Source organism: Desmodus rotundus, chromosome 2 (genome assembly GCF_022682495.2).
Source record: "Desmodus rotundus isolate HL8 chromosome 2, HLdesRot8A.1, whole genome shotgun sequence".
Classification (NCBI taxonomy): domain Eukaryota; kingdom Metazoa; phylum Chordata; class Mammalia; order Chiroptera; family Phyllostomidae; genus Desmodus; species Desmodus rotundus.
Window position 1 is genome coordinate 130,157,119 of NC_071388.1, and position 11,705 is coordinate 130,168,823.

Genomic DNA, 11,705 nt, shown 5'->3' on the forward strand with positions numbered 1-11,705 from the left:
ACTTGGTCAGTCATCCTCATACCGATGGTCGGGTGGGTCGTGTGAAAGCTCAGGCCAGGGCCTTCTGAGCTGCCGCCTGAGGAAGTGAAGCTGTCAGGATGGGCTTCAGACGGAATCAATTTTCTTTACAAAAGACCGTTTAACACTGTTTATTCATTATAAAACACATTAAGAACAATCAAAATTATCTTTCTGTAACCAGGTTATCAGAAAATGCTTGAGGCAGCCCCACATACCCTGGCCTTCTGCCTGTGCTTCTGTGAAATGGTTTGAACAACTATTTTCTATCACTTGGAGAAAAGACAAGGGGAGGCTGATTGGTGCTGGAGGCCTGGAAGGAGAAGGAGAGTCAGGGGAGGTTGCCGGCCCTCTTTAGGCTCCATTCTACCAGCTCTGTGCAATATGGAAGTCTCTGGGACCCCTAGCAGCAGGGCTCCAAGGGGGCTCTGGGCCCTCACACTGCCACCCTCCCTCCTTGGCCATGGACCAGCCTGAAGCTCTCCATGAGGTCTCATGACCTTGCCTCCTTTTCATTTCCCTCTGACCCTTCTGGCAGGATGTCCTTCTGGGTGGAAAAAAATAAAGCCTCCAAATCTAATCCCATGTTCATGGGAACATTGACTCCAGCTGCATCTCTTCTGGGTCTCAGTTAAACAATAGCTTCCACTGGTGGCAGAAGAGCCTGGTCTTTCTGAGAGGCCATAAAATGTTGCCCCCAAGTAGCACTTGGAAAGGAAAGTTGGCTACAACATGGCTTCCACCTCCCCACTTGGATGTCGGATGCATCTCTTGAGAGGGCAAGTTTGCAAGATGGAGAGCGAGGAGACTAGCAAACTTGAACCCTCCCCACAAGTTTCTTCCCTAGGTTTCTTCATTGCCCTGCAGCCCTGGGACCAGGGTTGAGCCTCTGAGAACCCAATCTTTCCTTTCCCCTGGGCAGGGGGCTAAGGAGCTCTGGGGACAAGGTCCCAAGTGGTTGGGTCATGGATTTCTTGTATAGATATGGCATAGTTCTGTCCTTGGTCCATCTTGTCTGAGATGCTGGTGTCTGGGGGAGCCTGAGGTCATGGACTGAAGACAGGAGACTCAGGGGTTGGGCTATTTGGAGCCCCAGATGTTTCCCAGAGGAGTTTCCAAACCCAAAAGGATGGGTGTGGTCTGGGGCAGTGTTCATAGAATCTGTCCACCTCTGTGGTCCTGAAAGGACAGTGTGTGTCCTTCAGGCTGCCTGGCTCCCTCCCCCAGGCTGCAGGAGTCTGGACCTCATACTATTGGCTCCTTAGGCATTCCCAGCAGTGTCTCCTTGTCACTGAGCAGGAGACCAAAGGGCTTGTCAACATCAAAGCACAAGTGTCTGTGGGTCTCTGGCAGTAACACAGGCCCAAATGTGCCCATTTACCCCATCAAGAACGGGGAGGGACCAGGTGTGCAGAGCACTGTGTGGTCTCACATGGACCAAGGTGACCCATATCTGATCTGGAGGACTGCTGTGTGTGTGTGTTGGGAGAGAGAACGGACAGCAGGGACTTGGGGTCAGGTGCAGCAATAGGAGAAGTGATCATTCTTCTATAAGCAGGATCTGGCCACGACTCTTCCCCTGATTTGACAGCGCATGGGCTGCACCTGGAAGGCAGCCCCAGAGCCAGCCAGTCCTCCCACCCTCCAGTCCTGCGTGGGGACTCTGGAGCCTCTGGCAGTAGGTTCTTACTTGTCTTTTGGCCTGTGACTGGATCAGGAACAGAGGGCGGTTAAGTTTCATCACTTGTGGTGAGACCTAACCCCCCAGCAGATGGACAGATGGGGGAAGGGGGCTAACTGCTCAGGGAGGGTCTTGTGGAAGAGGTCTTCAAGCTCTGCCTGGCTCCCCACCTGCTCTGGGCATTAGAAAGCAGAGCTCAAGGTTGGGGTCCTGGCAGGCCGCGTTCACCTGATGATCTTTTGCAAACTGGAGGCCACGGGCAGGAGGGGTCCAGCTGCCCTGGCCTGCAAAGGCTGTGCTTCTTGGTGAGGTGGCGCCAGTCTCAGGGTGTGTCTTCAGCACATGACTTCACCCCCCCCTGAACACGGTGATCAAAACTGAGGAGGCTACAGGGGCCAAAAGAAAGCATCATTGTGGACCCTGAGCACAGCAGGCTGTGGTCAGGACAGCCAGCCCAGGGTGGGTCCCCTTTGATGGGCAGGCAGCCTGTGTGGTTTCTGAGTGTCCAGGGGTCCCCCTCCCCCACACTCAGTCAGCACTCCCAAGACTCACATTTCTAGAGCCACGGGGGAAAACTCTCAGTTTTTGGCCATCCACTCTCAAGCTGCTTGGGTCAGCTGGGCAGACAGAAGTGTTGGAACATGGGTTCCTCAAGTTCCGGCCAGTCAGGGCTGTCCTTGCTGGTGTCAGAGACGGAAAACGGGAGTAGCCCTGGCCATCCTGGGCCCTGTGGGGAAGGGAGGGAAGGATGGTGTGGGGGTCCCCAGGGGTGTCAGAAGGACCACTCCAGACAGCCTTCACCTCCAGGTACAACATTCTCTCACACCTCCAGAGGCCTATGGCTGCCCCCAGGGAGGCTGCAGAAACGTGGCCCTGACCCAGCGAAGCTGAGGGCTGGTCAACTGCAAAGCTCAGCAACTGCCCTCTGAGTGCCCAGGACCAAAGGGAACAGGGCGCTTTGCCCCAGCGAGGTCCCCAACCTCCTCCAGCCTCCAGGCCCCAATAACTTACAGCAGGGCTTCACCTCTCTTCCCACTGCCACAGTGCCCCACCCCCACCCCCAACCCAGACAGTCCTTTGTCTGCCACAGGGACCCCAGTCACTCTCTCCCAGGGAGGTTCATTTGAGGCATGGGATATATACCAGGCATAGGGCACCACCACTCCTCCACCAATGCCCAGGAGGTGGATCCACCCAGTGTCAAGTGCTAGACACCCACATGCCTGAACTCTCTGTGGAGACAGCAGGGGGCAGGGAGCTTCCTGGATTTCTGGGGGTCCCAGCAGGATTACCTGTGGCTGTTTCCCACTGTAATCTGCTCCCTGCACACAGCAGATGTCTGAAACCTGAATCTTGACTCATGGCCCCTGGGGAAGTTGGTAGGAGGGCCCAAAGCAGGGGAGATGGCAGGAAGTGGTGACCTGTCAGGAGTGAGGAAAGGTCTGTGAAACCTGGGCCCAGGGGGCCAGAGGCCAGAAATGGACCAGGAAGGGGATTCGGGGGGGAAAGGACACTGACTAGCAGTGTGGGAGACCACTTGCGCAAGGGGGAGGGAAACAAAAAATGGGGATTGACAGGGCATGGGATAAGTGAAGGGCAAGAGGACCTGTGGAGGCTGCTGGCCTTGCGGGCTGGCAAGAGAGGAGCGGGTCCAATGATGAGATGCGGGATATTAGTTTGGTCAGGTGGGGATGCTGGGAGAGGAGGGACAGGTTGATGCCCAGAAGTGGGGGCCTGTGGAGGGCAGGAGGAGAGGGAAACAGGTGTGAGGGAAGAGGCAGAGAGACGAGGAGTGGGAGAGCGTGGTCTGAGGACAGGAGCAAAAGAGACGCGTTTCTTCTTCATCGCTGCCAATGCAGAGAGTGAGAGTCTGACCCAAGCGTGGGGTTTACAATCTCACATGTCAGCCTCTGTTACCTCAGGGTGTGTCTTTGTGACATCAGGAGCAGAGAATTCTAGAGAGAGTGACCTGGAGGGCCCACCTGCAGCATAACTGTGTGCATAGTAGGAATCAGCAAACCGAGGTCTTGATGGAGACTGTGGAAGGCAGTGCCTGGGCCAGAATCAGAGCACGTCCTCTCTACAGCCTGAGTCACCTGGGCTGGGTCCTGAGAGCCAGGCTGGCTGGTGCTCTGGAGTGGCCCCTCCTTCCTGGGCACATCCACCCTCTCCCAGTAACACCTTCATAGGAGGGTCAAGGGACTCAACTGGTCCCTGAGCTTGGGTCCCTGGAAGATGTCTGGGCTCAGGAATCTCCTGGAATGAACAGGGACAGCCTTCTTTGGAGTGTTGCTCCAGAAGCAAGAGCCCGGAGAGCTGAGTCCTCCTAGGGCTGTGAGCTAGGACACAGTGAGCTGGGCACAGGCCCCAAGTCTGTCCCTGTCTTCTCCAGTTCCTTTCCCTGGCCCAGGAGAAGGATCAGTGACAGCAGTCAGGGAAGAAACCCCTCTGTACAGTCCCTTGTCACTCATGCAGTAATGTCCCCTGCTCCCTGGATCTCCAGAAGGCCCTCCAGACTTCCCAGGACAATGGTGGAAATTTCCTGGCACTAGACCCCAGACTCAGGAAATCTGACATGGAAAGGAGCAAACCAACACCCTTCCACATGTGACTAAATGATTTTTCCTAGGACTCCATGAGTCTGACAACTGGGGCTAAGGGACCTGGGGGTCTGGAGTCTCAGTGGACTCACCTCACAAATCTGGTGACCCCTTGTCTTCTCTAGGTGCTTCTATGTCCCCAAGCAAATGCCCCAGAAAACCTGAACCCCATCAAACCATCTATGGCAGCTGTCCTGTCACAGTTCCTCCCTCACGTCTGTTTCTTCTGATGCCACCACCTACATTGGCCCCAGTGCTCCATCCCAGCCCCTCTCAGGGCCCTGGGGTCCCATCTGTTACTCCACCAGTTCTTCACTGTCCTGCCTCCCTTCACATGTCATCATTATAATAGCTCCCTTGCCGACACCCCAAGACACTGGCAGATCATTGAGAAGGGGCCTTGTGCCGGCCTCTCACAGCCCCTCAGTGAGGGAACCGTGGGGAGGAGATGGCAGAGCCCCAGGCACTACATGGCCACCAGAAAGCCAGATGGGCCAGGCTGCTGCTCCTGCCTACGTGAAGGGTGGGACATTGTGCTGAGCTCCCCAGAGAATCCAGGGGCCCAGCCTGGTGTGGGAGCTCTGGGCTGACCTCTGCACACCTGGTAACCATGGGAAACCATAGAGACCTCATCCAGTCAGTCCTGGGTCTGGGGAGAGGGAGGGTTGTGTTCTACCTGAGGAAACATGGAATGATCCATGGGTCTGTGAGAGGGGAGCAAGCAGGTCAGTATCCAAAAGCATAGAGGACTGTGGATGGGTTAGCACAGCCTGTGGAACTGAAGGTTTAGGCCCTGGCCCTCTAGAGTTTCTCAGGGATGTGGGATGTTGATTGGAGTGGACCAAAGAAGCCCCTGAGGCCTGGGCCTGACCTTGCCCCACACCTTACAAAACTGTACCTGCCACACTTGTGTGATCCTGGGGAAAGAAGACAAGACTTCTGAGTTACCCAAGACTAAGTGTCCTCAAAACAAAAATTAAACCCTGGAATCATGAAGAAGCTATGGGCTCCTCACACCTGAGTTTAGGAACTGAGGTGTGTATCTCCCTGGGCAGTGAATAAAGACCCCATCTCAACCACAGGTGCTGGCTGCCCAGTGACAAAGAAAGATATCCAAACAGGTAATGATATGATGCTCCCATATCCTCCTACGAGGACCGGGATTGTCACTGTGCTGCTGGAATCTCCTTCCTTCTGCCAACAGCCAGAAGTCAGGGGCGTTTCCTCATGATACATTGTCCCACCGTGTATCATCTACCAGGAAGAGTGGGGGGTCACACTGGACTACAGACAGGACCCTATTTTGCTGGGGGGCTGCTGTGGGGGCAGGGGACTGTGCTGGTGTTGATTACATGCCACAAATCCTGCGCTTGGAACTTCCCCCTCAGGACAGAGCAGCTGGTCCCTCAGGATGTTCAGGACTGCGCAAGTCCTGCCAATGTCACTTGCTGAATGTCACCCCACTGCCACCACCATAGGTCAGAGCCACTGCAGCCACCTCTTGAGGGGCTCACTGCAGTGACCTGCAGTTCCTAATGGGTCGGTGTCTAGTCTTGCTCCTCTGTTCCTCCACCGAAGACCTTTCAGAGCCTCTGAGCGTTCACTCAGCAAGCTCCACACTCCTCAATAGAAAGGTGAGGCTCTTGACCTGGCTGTTGCTTCTGCAGCAACTTTGCTCCTCACTCTCCTCACTCCACACTCTGGCCACACTGATGTGGAGTCTGAGGGGCTCTGTGGTTAAGTCCCACGGCCTGGAACACACTGCTGACTTCCCACCGCAGGCCTTTGCCTCACCACAGTCCACTCAGCCTTGAAGTGTAACTTCCTGCATGGAGGGGAAAAGGGGTCAAAGGAAAACAGTTCCTTTGATGAGATGGTAGATTTCAAAGTCACTCTTCTAGTTTCGGGGTGTTTGGGTGGTCGTCACTATGAATGCTAGCTCAGCAGATGTGTCCCCATGGTACAGGGGAGTCTGTATCCAACAGCTGATCATTCACTCATCCCCACTGGGCCACGTGGTACAGATCATTTATACACCTATGGACCCTGCACCATGCACCATGCTGGGCACTTTCCAGGTTGTTTCATTTTTGTAATGACCAGGTTGGTACTCATGTGTGTCCCCACTTTGCAAAGGAAGAGGGTGGATATCAGCCCAGGGTCTCATGGCAGGTAAGAAGGCTGGGATTTGAAGCTGCTCTCTCTGGAGCTAGGCCTCTGCTTTTACACATCACATTCCATGGTTCACCACCCACTAAGTGGGGATGGCTTGTGAATGATGCTGTTGTGGGTTGAATTGTAACCCCCAAACTTTTTCAAAAAGGAAAGCTATGTTGAGGTTCTCACTCCATATCCTGAGAATGTGAGTGCATTTGGAAATAGGATCATTGCAGATCTGATCAGTTCAGAGGAGGTCGTGCTGAAGCAGGGTGGCTGGTGTCATAAGAAGAGGAAGAGCTACCCTTCTGCCAGTACTTGACAGGTTCAGCAAGCACATCAACATCAGTGATGACGTTAAAATGAACAATATTGTCAATTAATTACTTCTAACTGTCATTTATAGAATACTTCACCCAACAACAGCAGAATATACATATTTCTCAAGCTCACATGAAATATTCACCAAAATAGACCACATTCTTGGTCATAAAACAGACCTAAACAAGTTTAAGAGGATAGAATCACATAAATTATGTTCTCAAACCACAGTGGACTTAAACTAGAATTTTAACAAGATAGCTGTAAAATCCCCAAACATTTAAAGATTAAACAACACATTGTAGAATGGCATATGGCTCAAAAGAAAAAAAAAACATTTTGAAAATATTTTAGATGAAAATGAAAATTATCAAAATTTATAGGCCACAACAGCAGCAGTGCTTAGAAGGAATTTATTGCATTAAATGCACATGTTAACAAAGAAGAAAGATATAAAATTAATAATCTAAGCTTCCAGCTAAAGAAGTTAGAGAACAAAGTACAATATAAATGCAAAGTAAACAGAAGATAAGAAATGGTAAAAAATGGAGCAGAAATAAATGAAATTGATAACAGGAGATTAATAGAGAAAATCAACAAAACCCAAAGAGGGTTCTTTAAGAAAAATCAGTAAAACTGATTAACCTCTAGCCAGGTTAACCAAGGAGGGAAGATGTAAGTTACTACTGTCAGGAAAGAAAGAGGGACAATTACTATTAGTTCCATGGACATTAAAAAGAAAATAAAGGAATATTATTTAAAAGTTCATGCCCATGAATTTGATAATTAAGATGAAATGGGCCAATTCCTTCAAAGGCACAATCTACCAAAACTCACACAAGGAGAAATAGATGATCTGAATAATTATATTCCAAGAAAGTGAATCAATAATTAATAACCCTTCAGAAAGAAAGCACCAGGCCCAGAAGCTTTCACTGGGAAGTTCTATATCTAAGGAAAAAATGATACTGCCAGAATAAAATGCTGCAAGAATTAATGATTATTGTGAAAGACATTTATTTTGTATACCAAAAACTGTTATTAAGAGCTTCCCAGTCGGAGACATCCATGATGGTGGAGGAGTGTCAGCTACATTAATCTCCTCCCAGGACCAATCTGGAATTACAACTAAATTGTGGAGAAATCAGCCAGAATACACAATTGACCAATAGTGAGAGAGAAGTCTTATAGCAGGGACAGACAGAAGAATCTGCTTCGGCACAACATGACTGGTAAGGACTCCAGATGAGACATGAGAGGGCTGGCTGGGGCCCATAGGCAACAGCTGAAGTGCTGGAATGATGTTTAAGTGGATGGTTGGATCTCCTTTAGAAGTGGGGGGTCTAATTCCTAAGCTGGGATCCCCATCCTAGAGCTCCAGAGTCTCAAAAGTACACAGATAACATCTAGCTGCAAAAAGTGGCAGGGTTGCTCTCTGTCAGAGACTGACGGCTAGGGATGAAAAAAACTCTTCAAAGGGCCAACACATAAATTTTCACTTGCAGCCACTTACCCTGGGCTCTGGCAAAGGGGTTGGTGACAGAGTGGACTAGGGACACTTGACAATAGTCTGGGGAGAGAGGTGTTAGGAAGAGAACTGAGGGTAGCTGCCAAGATTCCAGTGCTGAGTCATCCACCATGCTCAGCCAGTCCACTCCCTTCTGACTGGCAGCAACCTGAGAGAAAACAATAGCCCAGACCCCAGTGAGGACCTTACCCTGCCCTGTGGTACTTAAGCCTGACTGCTGAATACAGAGTGACTAGAATAACAACTGAAGGAGTCAGCCACACACAGTAGATCCCTGGTAGTCTCCAACAGGCTGCCTGAGGCCAGACTGGGGCACCATCTGACATCACCAGAGGTGGACCCAGAAAGAAAAAACAGTGGTAAATACCAGATGCTACTGAGACCAAATCCACTGTGGTCTTCTCCATGATTTGCAGTATTTTTCTCTCCTGCATAGGTTTTTATCATTCATTTCTTATCCTTCAAGTTTGTGCATATTAAGTCACTAGCTTTTATACTATAATTTATTTCAACTCACATATTTTGCCTCCTTCACTTACCTCATTTTCCCTTCTTTCCTCTTATTATTTTCTTTTTTCAATGACAAAAGAGTTTTTATTTTATTTTTTGCATAATATAAATAATTGTATTTATTTTTATGTTTATAACATTTTACATATTTTATTTATTTATTTATTTTCATTTTAAATGCTTTAGTCTCTTGCTACTACTTGCTTCCATTCTGCACTCTTAGTATTTCTCCCTTGTCCATCGTCTCAAAACCAATGTACTTGTCAATGGTCATCTCACATTCTTTTTCCCTCTCTTTAGATACCTGCACCTTCTTTGTCATTGATTGTGGATAGGGTAGTTGTTGTTGCATTATTTCATTTTTATATCAAGATGTTCACTAATTTTGTATTTCAAATCTCAAATTTTACTATTCCCCTCTCTTACTCTTATTTACATCTCAAACTTTAGTTTTGCCCTGTCTTAGCCTGTTTCTTTTTCCCTCTTTCACCTTGCCCTTTATTTTCTGTTTTCTTCTTCTGTCTGTCTCAAATTTTAACTTTTCCATGTCTAAGAGTGAGGTTTTCATTCCTTACTCTTAGTATTCCCTCTTCCTCCATCATCTCCCTTTCCTCTAGGCATCTCTTAAGCTTTCCTTTCTTTCTTTTTCCCTCTTATTTCCATCCCACCTATATTAATTTAGTTCATTTGTTGTTGTTAGTGCTGTGGCAGAGCTTTCTCTACAATTTGGTTCCTAAATTTTTTTTACTTATTTACTTTTTTTCTTTCTCTTTCTCTCTCACTTTATTTTTTAAAATTTATGTTTAAAGCTAATACTATATGCTTCCCTTCTTACTCCATTCCACCTTCTTCATCCCCTTCTTCATTCATGATGTAAATTTTACTTCCTCTCTTTGCATTGGTCTGATTCCCCACTCTTATTAGTGCTACTCCCTCTACCCTCTCAAAATCATTTTTCTTTCAGTAGGTCATCTCATTTTCACTCCCCATTCTTATAATAGTCTTAATCTCTTTATACCCTTATAACATGGCTTATTTGGTGGGATTGCCAGGGGAGGGGAGTTATTTTTGTGGGTGTGTGTTTGTTTCCTGGGCTTTGTGGTGTGGTTCTGGAAGCACCTGTAAAACAGCAATCAAGACATCATGGGCGAAGTGACCCTCAGTCAACCAGCTGGAGGGAAGGACCCACCAAAGAATGAACCAACAATAATCAAAACCCAACTACATTCAGAGAGCCAACATAAATGGCATAAAGTGCATCAAACCCAAAGTTTCAAGTTCAGGAGATTAAGGAGACTGCATCAGTGAATCATAGAGATTTCCTTCCATAGAATTACACACCACAAAAACAGGGAGTCAAAACAGATCAATTTAAGAAGCAGAGCTAAACAAGAAGAATCTCCCTCCAAAATGGGAAGATAAAGAAAGACCCCCCTAATCAGAAGGAAAGGAGGAATCCTCAGAAAGAGTGCTAAATGGAATAGAGGAAAGTAAACTATCAGATACTGAGTTCCAAACAATGGTTATGAGGAAGCTCAATGAACTCAGTGAGAATTACCAAAAACTACAGGAAAACTACAAGGAACTTACTGAGAACTACCTCAGCATGAAAAAGGACATAGAAACTATCAACGAGTCAGGAGGAAATGAAGACACAACTTCAGAATAGAAGAACCCATTAGAAGGAATCAAAAGCAGGCTTAATGAAGCAGAAAACCAAATCAGCAAGCTAGAGGACAAGGTAGAACAAAACACCCATAAAGAGCAATAAAAGGAAAAAAGACTCAAAAAGAACAAAGAATGGCTAAGGGAACTGCAGTACAACATGAAACATAATAATATCCATATAATAGGGATACCAGAAGGAGAGCAAGTGATTGAAAACATGTTTGAAAAAGTATTGATAGAAAACTTCCCTAAGTGATGAGAGAAAATGTCACACAAGTCCAGGAAGATCAGAGGGTCCCAATCAAGATGAACCCAAAGAGGCCCACTCCAAGACACATCATAATGAAAATGGCAAAATTCTAAGACAAAGAATCTTAAAGGCAGCAAGGGATAAACAGGAAATAGCATACAAGAGAGCTCCAATAAGGCTGGTAGCTGACTTCTCCAGAGAACACTACAGGCCAGAAGGGAATGGCAAGAAATATCCCAAGTGATGAAAGCAAAGGCCTGCAACCAAGACTACTCTATCCAGCAAGGTTCACATTTAAAATGGAAAGTGAAATACAGAGTTTCCCAGACAAAAGAAAGCTAAAAGAATACATCTCCTCCAAACCAGCACTGTAAGATATGCTAAAGGAACTGCTTTAAGAAGATGAATAAAAAGAGTGAGAGAGAGAGGAGCACAGGTACAAAGGGCAGAAATGGCAACAAATACATACATATCAATAATAACCTTAAATGTAAATGGATTAAAAGCTCCAGCCAAAAGACAATAGGTAGCTGAATGAAAAAGAAAATGTGACACTAAAAATATGCTGCCTACAAGAGACTCACCCCAGAACAAAAGACCTACACAGACCAAAAGTAAAGGGTTGGAAAATAACATTCCATACAAGCAGATACAAAAAAGGGGGATAGCAATACTCATATCAGACAAAATAGACTTCAAACCAAAACCATAAAAAAAGACACAGAAGGACACTTCATAATATTCAAAGGAAGAATCCATCATGAAGACATAAATATTGTAAACTTATGTGCACTCAATGCAGTAGCACCCAAATATATAAGGAAAATCTTGAAGGGCTTCAAGAAAGATGTAGACAGCAATACACTAATACCAGGGGATTTTAACAGCCCACTGTCAACAATGCATAGATCTTGCAAACAAAATATCAATAAGGATATTGTGGCACTGAATGACACACTAGATCAAATGGAT